This window comes from Anopheles funestus (assembly GCF_943734845.2).
Source record: "Anopheles funestus chromosome X unlocalized genomic scaffold, idAnoFuneDA-416_04 X_unloc_162, whole genome shotgun sequence".
Lineage (NCBI taxonomy): Eukaryota > Metazoa > Arthropoda > Insecta > Diptera > Culicidae > Anopheles > Anopheles funestus.
Genome location: NW_026045108.1, coordinates 5,001 through 20,285, shown reverse-complemented (window position 1 = coordinate 20,285; position 15,285 = coordinate 5,001).

Here is a 15,285-nt window from a genome sequence, read left to right as displayed (position 1 = left end):
CAAAAGTACCGCCAAGTAGCACCATAGAGGCCCGAGTAGAGCGAAATGTGGGCCAAATTGAACATTTGAAAATTTTTACAAGTCCAGAAAATTTTCTAAGTCCAGAAAATTTTCTAAGTCCAAAGAGTTGGACAAATTTCCTTAGGCCCAAAGGTTGCACTGAATGTTCCTAAGTTGGCCATCAGTACCCATGAAGTATCGCGAAGGTTCACCCGAAAGACACAATATGCCCTAAAGTACCCACAGAGTACCCACAAGTTGCACCCAATTGGCCTAAGTTGGCCAAAAGTACCGACAAGTAGCACCATAGAGGCCCGAGTAGAGCGAAATGTGGGCCAAAGTACCGAGTAGTTGCAACAAATGCCCAAATGGATACCAAAATGTGGTACCAAGCACCTAACTGTTGCAACAAATGCTAGCTTTCTGAGCAAAAGCTGTGGACCAATTTCGTAGAAGAACCGCCTAGGCGAAAAGGCAAAAATCGCCGAAGCTGGCCCGCTCGCAGAGCTCGCGGGCCAGGAGATACTCATAGGGCGATTTACTAGAGTGGGGAACTTGAGAATTTTTGTGTCCGAGACTTCGGGCAACTTCGCGGCCGCCCCCTTAAAGTAAAAGATTTTCTCTGGGTGCCTAAAATTCGCAATTCCCGCAAAGTCGGGAAGACGTTAAAGTTTTTGCCCAAAAAATGGCCATCGATTTAAGGTGATTTTCCAATAAGAAAATGCTTCCTATTTTGAATTTTTTCGAATATTTCCTAAACTAAGCGTCGGAGCACATGGCCGTGGAGGAACTTTTGGTAGCTTTTGGCAAGGGCTATCGGATGAAATAATGCGAAAGGCCATCGGAGCGATATTGGATTAATGCGGGCCCATAAACGTACCTAAGAAGTGAAAATTGGTACCTTGCACGCAGGATGCAAGAAATGCTTGAGTGTTAACCATCATCGGTACCAAGTACCTAGGTTATATCGAGTGCGTAGATGGAAGTCGGTACCAAAGGGAAACCTTCCTAGGCTAGGTGCACGCAAGTGAGTATGGATCGATCAGTAGAAAGATGGGAAGCCATAGGAAACCTTCCTAGGCTAGGTGCACGCAAGTGAGTATGGATCGATCAGTAGAAAGTGGGAAGCCCAGTACCAAATGCCCTAGTGAAGACCGTAAACGAATATCATGAACCGAGAAGGAGCACCAAATGCCCTAGTGAAGACCGTAAACGAATATCATGAACCGATAAGGAGCACCAAATGCCCTAGTGAAGACCGTAAACGAATATCATGAACCGATAAGGAGCACCAAATGCCCTAGTGAAGACCGTAAACGAATATCATGAACCGAGAAGTAGCAACGAATGCCTGAAAAAGTACCAAGTCCACGGTATAGAGTAACGAGAGTTAACCGCCGTGATGTATGCAATGAGGGCAGCCATTGCATGGGTTCTGGACTTGGTTCGCGAATAACTTTTTTGCTAGACATCGGACAAAGTTGACGTGGAAGAACGAAATGTAGCATTTGGTGCCACCTATCCAAAACTTTTTCAAGATTGAAGATCCGATCGATACAGCCTGAGTTATAGGCAAAAGTTGGTGCAAAATTGAGCATTTTTAATGGTGAAAAATCGGTACTCCTCGAATAGCTCCTGTTGGAAGCATCGGACCACATGGTCGTGGAGGAACATATTGTAGCGCGCGGTGTCAAGTATCGACACCCAAAACCGCATGTCCGATGGACGGAAAATGACCAAGTTATAGTGAAAACTTGGTTGCACCAAATTCCCGAAGAAGTGCAACGAGAAGGTGAATGCGATGGTTGTTCGTCGAATAGCTCCGGCCACAGACATGGTAGCGATTAGTGGTGCATGGAAGAAATCTAGCCACAAGTGCCATCTACCCATGGCCAGAAGAAAGTGTGGCCATATCTTGGATACCGGCGGAGCTATGGGGCAAATACGGGCCAAAAATGGTGCCAGGTGGACCAAAAATCCGACCAAGTGCGCGATGCGCTTTCGTGAATAGCTCCGGCCACAGACATGGTAGCGATTAGTGGTGCATGGAAGAAATCTAGCCACAAGTGCCATCTACCCATGGCCAGAAGAAAGTGTGGCGCTATCTTGGATACCGGCGGAGCTATGGGGCAAATATGGGCCAAAAATGGTGCAAGTTGGACCAAAAATCCGAAAAAGTACCTAGGTAAATGCGATGGTTGTTCGTCGAATAGCTCCGGCCACAGACATGGTAGCGATTAGTGGTGCATGGAAGAAATCTAGCCACAAGTGCCATCTACCCATGGCCAGAAGAAAGTGTGGCCATATCTTGGATACCGGCGGAGCTATGGGGCAAATATGGGCCAAAAATGGTGAAGTTGGACCAAAAATCCGACCAAGTGCGCTAGGCGCTTTCGTGAATAGCTCCGGCCACAGACAAGGTAGCGATTAGTGGTGCATGGAAGAAATCTAGCCACAAGTGCCATCTACCCATGGCCAGAAGAAAGTGTGGCCATATCTTGGATACCGGCGGAGCTATGGGGCAAATATGGGCCAAAAATGGTGCAAGTTGGACCAAAAATCCGAAAAAGTACCTAGGTAAATGCGATGGTTGTTCGTCGAATAGCTCCGGCCAGAGACATGGTAGCGATTAGTGGTGCATGGAAGAAATCTAGCCACAAGTGCCATCTACCCATGGCCAGAACAAAGTGTGGCCATATCTTGGATACCGGCGGAGCTATGGGGCAAATACGGGCCAACAATGGTGCCAGGTGGACCAAAAATCCGACCAAGTGCGCGAGGCGCTTTCGTGAATAGCTCCGGCCACAGACATGGTAGCGATTAGTGGTGCATGGAAGAAATCTAGCCACAAGTGCCATCTACCCATGGCCAGAAGAAAGTGTGGCCATATCTTGGATACCGGCGGAGCTATGGGGCAAATATGGGCCAAAAATGGTGCAAGTTGGACCAAAAATCCGAAAAAGTACCTAGGTAAATGCGATGGTTGTTCGTCGAATAGCTCCGGCCAGAGACATGGCAGCGATTAGTGGTGCATGGAAGAAATCTAGCCACAAGTGCCATCTACCCATGGCCAGAAGAAAGTGTGGCCATATCTTGGATACCGGCGGAGCTATGGGGCAAATATGGGCCAAAAATGGTGCAAGTTGGACCAAAAATCCGAAAAAGTACCTAGGTAAATGCGATGGTTGTTCGTCGAATAGCTCCGGCCACAGACATGGTAGCGATTAGTGGTGCATGGAAGAAATCTAGCCACAAGTGCCATCTACCCATGGCCAGAAGAAAGTGTGGCCATATCTTGGATACCGGCGGAGCTATGGGGCAAATATGGGCCAAAAATGGTGCAAGTTGGACCAAAAATCCGACCAAGTGCGCGAGGCGCTTTCGTGAATAGCTCCGGCCACAGACATGGTAGCGATTAGTGGTGCATGGAAGAAATCTAGCCACAAGTGCCATCTACCCATGGCCAGAAGAAAGTGTGGCCATATCTTGGATACCGGCGGAGCTATGGGGCAAATATGGGCCAAAAATGGTGCAAGTTGGACCAAAAATCCGAAAAAGTACCTAGGTAAATGCGATGGTTGTTCGTCGAATAGCTCCGGCCACAGACATGGTAGCGATTAGTGGTGCATGGAAGAAATCTAGCCACAAGTGCCATCTACCCATGGCCAGAAGAAAGTGTGGCCATATCTTGGATACCGGCGGAGCTATGGGGCAAATATGGGCCAAAAATGGTGCAAGTTGGACCAAAAATCCGAAAAAGTACCTAGGTAAATGCGATGGTTGTTCGTCGAATAGCTCCGGCCACAGACATGGTAGCGATTAGTGGTGCATGGAAGAAATCTAGCCACAAGTGCCATCTACCCATGGCCAGAAGAAAGTGTGGCCATATCTTGGATACCGGCGGAGCTATGGGGCAAATATGGGCCAAAAATGGTGAAGTTGGACCAAAAATCCGACCAAGTGCGCTAGGCGCTTTCGTGAATAGCTCCGGCCACAGACATGGTAGCGATTAGTGGTGCATGGAAGAAATCTAGCCACAAGTGCCATCTACCCATGGCCAGAAGAAAGTGTGGCCATATCTTGGATACCGGCGGAGCTATGGGGCAAATACGGGCCAAAAATGGTGCCAGGTGGACCAAAAATCCGACCAAGTGCGCGATGCGCTTTCGTGAATAGCTCCGGCCACAGACATGGTAGCGATTAGTGGTGCATGGAAGAAATCTAGCCACAAGTGCCATCTACCCATGGCCAGAAGAAAGTGTGGCGCTATCTTGGATACCGGCGGAGCTATGGGGCAAATATGGGCCAAAAATGGTGCAAGTTGGACCAAAAATCCGAAAAAGTACCTAGGTAAATGCGATGGTTGTTCGTCGAATAGCTCCGGCCACAGACATGGTAGCGATTAGTGGTGCATGGAAGAAATCTAGCCACAAGTGCCATCTACCCATGGCCAGAAGAAAGTGTGGCCATATCTTGGATACCGGCGGAGCTATGGGGCAAATATGGGCCAAAAATGGTGAAGTTGGACCAAAAATCCGACCAAGTGCGCTAGGCGCTTTCGTGAATAGCTCCGGCCACAGACAAGGTAGCGATTAGTGGTGCATGGAAGAAATCTAGCCACAAGTGCCATCTACCCATGGCCAGAAGAAAGTGTGGCCATATCTTGGATACCGGCGGAGCTATGGGGCAAATATGGGCCAAAAATGGTGCAAGTTGGACCAAAAATCCGAAAAAGTACCTAGGTAAATGCGATGGTTGTTCGTCGAATAGCTCCGGCCAGAGACATGGTAGCGATTAGTGGTGCATGGAAGAAATCTAGCCACAAGTGCCATCTACCCATGGCCAGAACAAAGTGTGGCCATATCTTGGATACCGGCGGAGCTATGGGGCAAATACGGGCCAACAATGGTGCCAGGTGGACCAAAAATCCGACCAAGTGCGCGAGGCGCTTTCGTGAATAGCTCCGGCCACAGACATGGTAGCGATTAGTGGTGCATGGAAGAAATCTAGCCACAAGTGCCATCTACCCATGGCCAGAAGAAAGTGTGGCCATATCTTGGATACCGGCGGAGCTATGGGGCAAATATGGGCCAAAAATGGTGCAAGTTGGACCAAAAATCCGAAAAAGTACCTAGGTAAATGCGATGGTTGTTCGTCGAATAGCTCCGGCCAGAGACATGGCAGCGATTAGTGGTGCATGGAAGAAATCTAGCCACAAGTGCCATCTACCCATGGCCAGAAGAAAGTGTGGCCATATCTTGGATACCGGCGGAGCTATGGGGCAAATATGGGCCAAAAATGGTGCAAGTTGGACCAAAAATCCGAAAAAGTACCTAGGTAAATGCGATGGTTGTTCGTCGAATAGCTCCGGCCACAGACATGGTAGCGATTAGTGGTGCATGGAAGAAATCTAGCCACAAGTGCCATCTACCCATGGCCAGAAGAAAGTGTGGCCATATCTTGGATACCGGCGGAGCTATGGGGCAAATATGGGCCAAAAATGGTGCAAGTTGGACCAAAAATCCGACCAAGTGCGCGAGGCGCTTTCGTGAATAGCTCCGGCCACAGACATGGTAGCGATTAGTGGTGCATGGAAGAAATCTAGCCACAAGTGCCATCTACCCATGGCCAGAAGAAAGTGTGGCCATATCTTGGATACCGGCGGAGCTATGGGGCAAATATGGGCCAAAAATGGTGCAAGTTGGACCAAAAATCCGAAAAAGTACCTAGGTAAATGCGATGGTTGTTCGTCGAATAGCTCCGGCCACAGACATGGTAGCGATTAGTGGTGCATGGAAGAAATCTAGCCACAAGTGCCATCTACCCATGGCCAGAAGAAAGTGTGGCCATATCTTGGATACCGGCGGAGCTATGGGGCAAATATGGGCCAAAAATGGTGCAAGTTGGACCAAAAATCCGAAAAAGTACCTAGGTAAATGCGATGGTTGTTCGTCGAATAGCTCCGGCCACAGACATGGTAGCGATTAGTGGTGCATGGAAGAAATCTAGCCACAAGTGCCATCTACCCATGGCCAGAAGAAAGTGTGGCCATATCTTGGATACCGGCGGAGCTATGGGGCAAATATGGGCCAAAAATGGTGAAGTTGGACCAAAAATCCGACCAAGTGCGCTAGGCGCTTTCGTGAATAGCTCCGGCCACAGACATGGTAGCGATTAGTGGTGCATGGAAGAAATCTAGCCACAAGTGCCATCTACCCATGGCCAGAAGAAAGTGTGGCGCTATCTTGGATACCGGCGGAGCTATGGGACAAATATGGGCCAAAAATGGTGCCAGGTGGACCAAAAATCCGACCAAGTGCGCAAGGCGCTTTCGTGAATAGCTCCGGCCACAGACATGGTAGCGATTAGTGGTGCATGGAAGAAATCTAGCCACAAGTGCCATCTACCCATGGCCAGAAGAAAGTGTGGCCATATCTTGGATACCGGCGGAGCTATGGGGCAAATACGGGCCAAAAATGGTGCCAGGTGGACCAAAAATCCGACCAAGTGCGCGATGCGCTTTCGTGAATAGCTCCGGCCACAGACATGGTAGCGATTAGTGGTGCATGGAAGAAATCTAGCCACAAGTGCCATCTACCCATGGCCAGAAGAAAGTGTGGCGCTATCTTGGATACCGGCGGAGCTATGGGGCAAATATGGGCCAAAAATGGTGCAAGTTGGACCAAAAATCCGAAAAAGTACCTAGGTAAATGCGATGGTTGTTCGTCGAATAGCTCCGGCCACAGACATGGTAGCGATTAGTGGTGCATGGAAGAAATCTAGCCACAAGTGCCATCTACCCATGGCCAGAAGAAAGTGTGGCCATATCTTGGATACCGGCGGAGCTATGGGGCAAATATGGGCCAAAAATGGTGAAGTTGGACCAAAAATCCGACCAAGTGCGCTAGGCGCTTTCGTGAATAGCTCCGGCCACAGACAAGGTAGCGATTAGTGGTGCATGGAAGAAATCTAGCCACAAGTGCCATCTACCCATGGCCAGAAGAAAGTGTGGCCATATCTTGGATACCGGCGGAGCTATGGGGCAAATATGGGCCAAAAATGGTGCAAGTTGGACCAAAAATCCGAAAAAGTACCTAGGTAAATGCGATGGTTGTTCGTCGAATAGCTCCGGCCAGAGACATGGTAGCGATTAGTGGTGCATGGAAGAAATCTAGCCACAAGTGCCATCTACCCATGGCCAGAACAAAGTGTGGCCATATCTTGGATACCGGCGGAGCTATGGGGCAAATACGGGCCAACAATGGTGCCAGGTGGACCAAAAATCCGACCAAGTGCGCGAGGCGCTTTCGTGAATAGCTCCGGCCACAGACATGGTAGCGATTAGTGGTGCATGGAAGAAATCTAGCCACAAGTGCCATCTACCCATGGCCAGAAGAAAGTGTGGCCATATCTTGGATACCGGCGGAGCTATGGGGCAAATATGGGCCAAAAATGGTGCAAGTTGGACCAAAAATCCGAAAAAGTACCTAGGTAAATGCGATGGTTGTTCGTCGAATAGCTCCGGCCACAGACATGGTAGCGATTAGTGGTGCATGGAAGAAATCTAGCCACAAGTGCCATCTACCCATGGCCAGAAGAAAGTGTAGCCATATCTTGGATACCGGCGGAGCTATGGGGCAAATATGGGCCAAAAATGGTGCAAGTTGGACCAAAAATCCGAAAAAGTACCTAGGTAAATGCGATGGTTGTTCGTCGAATAGCTCCGGCCACAGACATGGTAGCGATTAGTGGTGCATGGAAGAAATCTAGCCACAAGTGCCATCTACCCATGGCCAGAAGAAAGTGTGGCCATATCTTGGATACCGGCGGAGCTATGGGGCAAATATGGGCCAAAAATGGGTAAAATTGTACGGTCCAAAGCCAAGGGTAAATTTTTTTATTCCTCTAATAACTTCTAGCACAGACATTGAATCGGTTGGTGATGTATGGATGAAATGTAGCAAACAGTTGGAACTACCCATAAAATCTTAAAGATTGACGATCCAATGTATAGAACCGGAGTAATGTGCGATACTTGGTGAAAAATCGAGTGAAAAATTAGCTATAAACTGTTTTTGGCCCATAACTCGAATACTAGACATCGGAAGGGGGGGTCGTAGAACGATTTTTTGTTGCCCTATCGATTCCCTATCGAACGAGCAAAAGTTGTTTTTTTGACCAAAAAGGACCCCTACTCTAGTAAAATTGGCCTGATTTTACTAGTCCCCGGTACCCGTACAGGCAAAATGAGCAAAATGCTCAAGTATGAATGGTTTTTGGCCCATAACTCGAATACTAGACGTCGCAGGGGGGTGTCGTGGAACAATTTTTGGTAGCCCTTGAAATTATCTATCGAATGACATATACTTGATTTTTTGACCAAAAAGTTCCTAGACTAGTAAAAATCGCATCATTTTACTAGAGTCGGGTACCCTGGACGAAAAACCGCTATAATTGCGGTTTTTGGCTAATAACTCGAATACTAGACGTCGCAGGGGGGTGTCGTGGAACAATTTTTGGTAGCCCTTGAAATTATCTATCGATTGACATATACTTGATTTTTTGGCCAAAAAGTTCCCTAGACTAGTAAAAATCGCATCATTTTACTAGAGTCGGGTACCCTGGACGAAAAACCGCTATAGTTGCGGTTTTTGGCTAATAACTCTAATACTAGACGTCGGAGGGGGGTGTCGTGGAACAATTTTTGGTAGCCCTTGAAATTATCTATCGAATGACATATACTTGATTTTTGGCCAAAAAGTTCCCTAGACTAGTAAAAATCGCATCATTTTACTAGAGTCGGGTACCCTGGACGAAAAACCGCTTAAGTTGCGGTTTTTGGCTAATAACTCGAATACTAGACGTCGCAGGGGGGTGTCGTGGAACAATTTTTGGTAGCCCTTGAAATTATCTATCGAATGACATATACTTGATTTTTTGACCAAAAAGTTCCTAGACTAGTAAAAATCGCATCATTTTACTAGAGTCGGGTACCCTGTACGAAAAACCGCTATAGTTGCGGTTTTTGGAAAATAACTCGAATACTAGACGTCGGAGGGGGGTGCCGTAGAACAATTTTTTGTAGCCCTTGAAATTACCTTTCGAATGATATATAGTGGTTTTTTGGTCAAACAGTGACCCCGAGACTAGTAACCCTCCATACACAAAACCGCCTAAAAAGTTTTGGTTTTGCAAAATTTTGAAAAGTGCGTCAAAAAAATTTTTTCAAAAAGTACCAAATCGTGATCAGAACTCACTATAGACCATAAAAAGTGAAATCCGATGGTCATTTGCAACACTTGGTCAATCGAGAAAAATTTCACTTTTTTACTAGAGTCGGGTACCCTGAACGAAAAATCGCTCAAGTGATGGTTTTTGGCCAATAACTCGAATACTAGACGTCGGAGGGGGGTGCCGTAGAACAATTTTTTGTAGCCCTTGAAATTACCTTTCGAATGATATATAGTGGTTTTTTGGTCAAACAGTGACCCCGAGACTAGTAACCCTCCATACACAAAACCGCCTACAAAAACTTTGTTTTGAAAAATTTTGAAAAGTTCAAAAAAATTTTTTTTTCAAAAACTACTAAAACGTGATAAGAACTTACTATAGACCATGAAAAGTGATATCCGATGATAATTTGCAAAAGTTGGTAACTAGTAAAAAATTTCACTTTTTTACTAGAGTCGGTGCAACGAGAAAAAAAAAGTCCGTGATGGAGAAAAATGGCACGTTTTCCACGCCTGTACGCTTTCGTTTTCTATATAGGGGGTAGGTGAGCCAGAAGCATGAATTTGACTGAGTACGTATCTTTATGAATTGGGCCCTTCTAAATCGATTGAGACTACCCCCAGGACGATCGGACGACTGCTTCTGGCTCAAAATGTGGTTTTTAGATTTTGATCGTCAATTATGAGAGAAAAAATCGATTAGAAGTAAAGATACGAAATGCTTGGTCTAAGTTGGGAAACGACTTCGGATATTTGTTGGACGTTGTCGTAGAAGGTCCGAGGACCAAGGAAAAGTGATTTCCAAGTGGATTTATGCACTATTAGTCGATGGTAAGATGTGAAATTAGTAGAACTTACCATACAGTTTGCGAAGTTGAAGCAATCGGTTGGTGAATATGGTACTGTCTGTCCAATTTGGTGGTTCGGAATGAGTGAAACGATGTTGATGATGGATAGACGTTCCGATTGCCCCCGATCGGGGAACATATAGTGGTCTTTAAGGTCCAAGTACCTATGTTTTGGTAAGCAGAACTGAGAGTTAAAGGATGAAAGTCGGCCATTCCTAATATCATCCTATCGGTGGTTCGCGAGTTGTTTGAGGACCGGAGCAGCTCGCGATGAAACGGTCCTAGGGTATTGGTTATCCATCCAAGGAAGAGTAAATGCGATCCTAGATGTGTGTCGTTGGCCGTTCTACCGGTATCGCCTATCGATGAGATATCGACGGGCATGCCTTACTCGAAAGTTGAATTCTAGGATCGATGGTCAAACAGACCTATGAGCGATAAACCAAACTGAACACGTATTGATGTCGGCTTTTCCTATCATTTGATGCCGCAGGTTGTTTAGGGACCGGAGCAACTTGCGGCCGAGACGGTCCCCGGGGGTTTCTTTCTCCAAGGAGTGGAAACTATTAAGCAAGAGTTGTAGCAAGATACGATCCTCTGATGTGTCGTTGGCCGTTCATGCGGTATCGCCTGTCGATGAGATATCGATGGGCATGCCTTACTCTACCGACCTTCTAATTGAGAGTATTAATCAGGGATCGATGGTCAAACAGACCAATGAGCGATAAACCAAACTGAACACGTATTGATGTCGGCTTTTCCTATCATTTGATGCCGCAGGTTGTTTAGGGACCGGAGCAGCTTGCGGCCGAGACGGTCCCCGGGGGTTTCTTTCTCCAAGGAGAAGAAACGATTAAGCAAAAGTTGTAGCAAGATACGATCCTCTGATGTGTCGTTGGCCGTTCAAGCGGTATCGCCTGTCGATGAGATATCGATGGGCATGCCTTACTCTCCCGACTGGATTACTGAGAGTTTAATCAGGGATCGATGGTCAAACAGACCAATGAGCGATAAACCAAACTGAACACGTATTGATGTCGGCATTTCCTATCATTTGTTGCAGGTTGTTTAGGGACCGGAGCAGCTTGCGACCGAGACGGTCCCCGGGGGTTTCTTTCTCTAAGGAGTGGAAACGATTAAGCAAAAGTCGTAGCAATAATCGATCACCTGATGTGTCGTTGGCCGTTCTTGCGGTATCGCCTGTCGATGAGATATCGATGGGCATGCCTTACTCTCCTGACTGTTTAATTGAGAGTTATAATCAGGGATCGATGGTCAAAAAGACCTATGAGCGATAAACCAAACTGAACACGTGTTGATGTCGGCATTTCCTATCATTTGTCGCAGGTTGTTTAGGGACCGGAGCAGCTTGCGACCGAGACGGTCCCTTCCCGAAAGATGGTGAACCGAGTCGTCTGGCGTAAAAACCGGACGACTCGAAAGGGCTTGACCCTTTCAAGTGAGCGATAATCACGCTCTACGCTCAGTTCGACAGCTGCAAGGCAATCACTCGCTAAGTTCAGAGCTAATACATGCAACACGCCGGCATTGTTTCCACCGACGCATGGATTCAAGACTGGTGCACTTATTAGTTAAACCGTTCGCCTCCGGGTGTTTCGAGTTCAAGTCTGGATGAGGATTGATCTTGCTGGTAATAGCTTGAGCCCTTAAGGGGTCGAAGCGTACATCTTGAGACCATGTACAACATATTACCAAATCGGCACCATGGGTTCTGGTGCAAGTGATGTAACCGTGAAAGATGTTGAGCAGCCCAACATCGGTTTACACACGCATAATAGGAAGGCAGCGCTGTCGACTGGTCAGTCGTGTAAGAAGTGTGCATTATCGATCACAAATATATTGGTGATCTGTAGGTTGCGCATACACCATGCCCGGTGTAAAGTGCCGTGGTCCCCCCCGGGGGGCTGCATCAAACCGTTCGCCACGCGAACTACCCAATGGAACGAACTCGATGCATTTAATAAGAAGAAGAGATGATAATGAAACACGGTCGATTTAAGAGTTGAAAACGTTGAAATGCCTATAAGCAAGTCTTAAGTTGGTGGTTTCGTTGTGCCCCAACAAATTGGTGCCTTACCCTACACCAAAGAGCCATTCAACATGGTTCAAGTGAGCGATAAACACGCTCTACGCTCAGTATGACAGCTGCAAGGCAATCACTCGCTAAGTTCAGAGCTAATACATGCAACACGCCGGCATTGTTTCCACCGACGCATGGATTCAAGACTGGTGCACTTATTAGTTAAACCGTTCGCCTCCGGGTGTTTCGAGTTCAAGTCTGGATGAGGATTGTTCTTGCTGGTAATAGCTTGAGCCCCTGAATAAGGGGCCGAAGCGTACATCTTGAGAGTAAATGTACAACATATTACCAAATCGGCACCGTGGGTTCTGGTGCAAGTGATGTAACCATGAAAGATGTTGAGCAGCCCAACATCGGTTTACACACGCATAAGGGGTTTATTGTTATCTGTAGGTTGCGCATACACCATACCCGGTGTAAAGTGCCGTGGTCCCCCAGGGGGCTGCATCAAAACGTTCGCCATGCGAACTACCCAATGGAACGAACTCGATGTATTGAAAGAGATGAACAATTAATAGCGAGAATAGGGGCCCGGAAGCAATTCCGCGGCCCTACGGTCGATTCAAGAGTTGAAACGTTGTACAATCGTGGATAGCACCTAGTGCTAATATGGTGAGAGATAATGTGTGAGGAAATTTAGTTTCCTAAAGTTTAGTTAGTGGTTTCCGTTGTGCCCTAACAAACTTAAAGTTGGTGGTGACCGTTACACCCCAACAAATTGGTGCCTTACCCAACACCAAAGAGCCATTCCATATGGTTCTAGAGAGAGAGAGTTGTGTGGAAATTTATTTCCCACTAAGCGAGTGTGTGTCTGTAGTGGAACGAATTCTGGTTGATCCTACCAGTAATATACGCTTGTCTCAAAGGTTAAGCCATGCATGTCTAAGTACAAACATAAATGAATGTGAAACCGCATAAGGCTCAGTATAACAGCTATAATTCACAAGATCATCCTACCACTAGTTACTTGGATAACTGTGGAAAATCCAGAGCTAATACATGCAACATGCCGGGACTGTTGCCCTCGCGGGTAGCTGAACTGGTGCACTTATTAGTTAAACCAATCGCCTCCGGGCGGCTTGAGTTGAAGTCTGGATAAGGACGCAGATCGTATGGTCGCTTGTCGACTGACGACAGATCTTTCAAATGTCTGCCCTATCAACTATTGATGGTAGTGTAGAGGACTACCATGGTTGCGACGGGTAACGGGGAATCAGGGTTCGATTCCGGAGAGGGAGCCTGAGAAATGGCTACCACATCCAAGGAAGGCAGCAGGCGCGTAAATTACCCAATCCCAGTACGGGGAGGTAGTGACGAGAAATAACAATATGGACCTCTCTAACGATGGTCCATAATTGGAATGAGTTGAGTATAAATCCTTCAACAAGGATCAAGTGGAGGGCAAGTCTGGTGCCAGCAGCCGCGGTAATTCCAGCTCCACTAGCGTATATTAAAGTTGTTGCGGTTAAAACGTTCGAAGTTGATTGCCCGTCCAGACACGTGACCGCCACGGGCGCCCGGTTACACGCCGGGGCCGTTCGTGCGCGCGCTCACGGCTGCGACTCACAATGGTGTACTTGGGCGTTACTCTGTGAACGAGTACCGTGCTACCGGTTAACTCCGGCACGGGCTCCTCATGGTGCTCAAGATACTCACATTTACCTTGAACAAATTAGAGTGCTCAAAGCAGGCTAAGACAAAGCGTCCGGCCCCCCCGTGGGGTTGGCGTTGGCCGAGAATAATCTTGCATGGAATAATGGAATATGACCTCGGTTTATACGATTTCGTTGGTTTGTCAGAAACCTAGAGGTAATGATTAACAGAAGTAGTTGGGGGCATTGGTATTACGGCGCGAGAGGTGAAATTCGTAGACCGTCGTAGGACCAACTGAAGCGAAAGCGTTTGCCATGGATGCTTTCTTTAATCAAGAACGAAAGTTAGAGGATCGAAGGCGATTAGATACCGCCCTAGTTCTAACCGTAAACGATGCCAATTAGCAATTGGGAGACGCTACCCCTATTCGGTGCTCTCAGTCGCTTCCGGGAAACCAAAATCGGGTTCCGGGGGAAGTATGGTTGCAAAGTTGAAACTTAAAGGAATTGACGGAAGGGCACCACAAGAAGTGGAGCTTGCGGCTTAATTTGACTCAACACGGGAAAATTTACCAGGTCCAAACTTATCGAGGTAAGACAGATTGATAGCTCTTTCTCAAATTTAAGGGTAGTGGTGCATGGCCGTTCTTAGTTCGTGGAATGATTTGTCTGGTTAATTCCGATAACGAACGTGACTCAAACATGCTAACTAGAACGCTGTCAGCAGTGCGCCTCCGGGCGCACCTGACGTTACAGCCGGGCGGCGCCTTCACGGGCGGTCGTCGGCTACGTTTGCCCTGCTTAGCGGGACAACTTGTGTTTAGCAAGCTGAGAATGAGCGATAACAGGTCCGTGATGCCCTTAGATGTTCTGGGCTGCACGCGTGCTACAATGTGGGTCGCAGCGTGTTCTCGCCAATAGGCGCCCCCATTCCGAGAGGAACGGGAAATCACTAAAATGCCCATCTAGTCGGGATTGGGGACTGCAACGGTCCCCATGAACCTGGAATTTCTAGTAAGCACTAGTCATTAGCTAGTGCTGATTACGTCCCTGCCCTTTGTACACACCGCCCGTCGCTACTACCGATGGATTATTTAGTGAGGTTTCTGGAGGCTTACCTTCCGCGGTTCCTTCGTGAGCTGCAGCTGGCATGGCTGAAGTTGACCGAACTTGATGATTTAGAGGAAGTAAAAGTCGTAACAAGGTTTCCGTAGGTGAACCTGCGGAAGGATCATTACTGATGATCGTCCGCGAGTGACCAACCATGGGCTGCCTTCGGTGTAGCTCGGTCGCTCGCTTGCTATGTGTCAGAATTTGTTGAAAGCCAACTCGTTCGTTGTACACTTTGATGGGTGACCATCACTGTGTCTCCGTGCCGAGCTAGATCTCCCCTAGCCGTAAGGCACTTGAACGCCCCTTCGACGACGAGTTGCATGTGTGTGGTATGTGTCAGAATCTGGTGAAGCTTTCTGCATGTGATGTGCCTTGTGTGGATCCGTGGCCATTGCATTGTG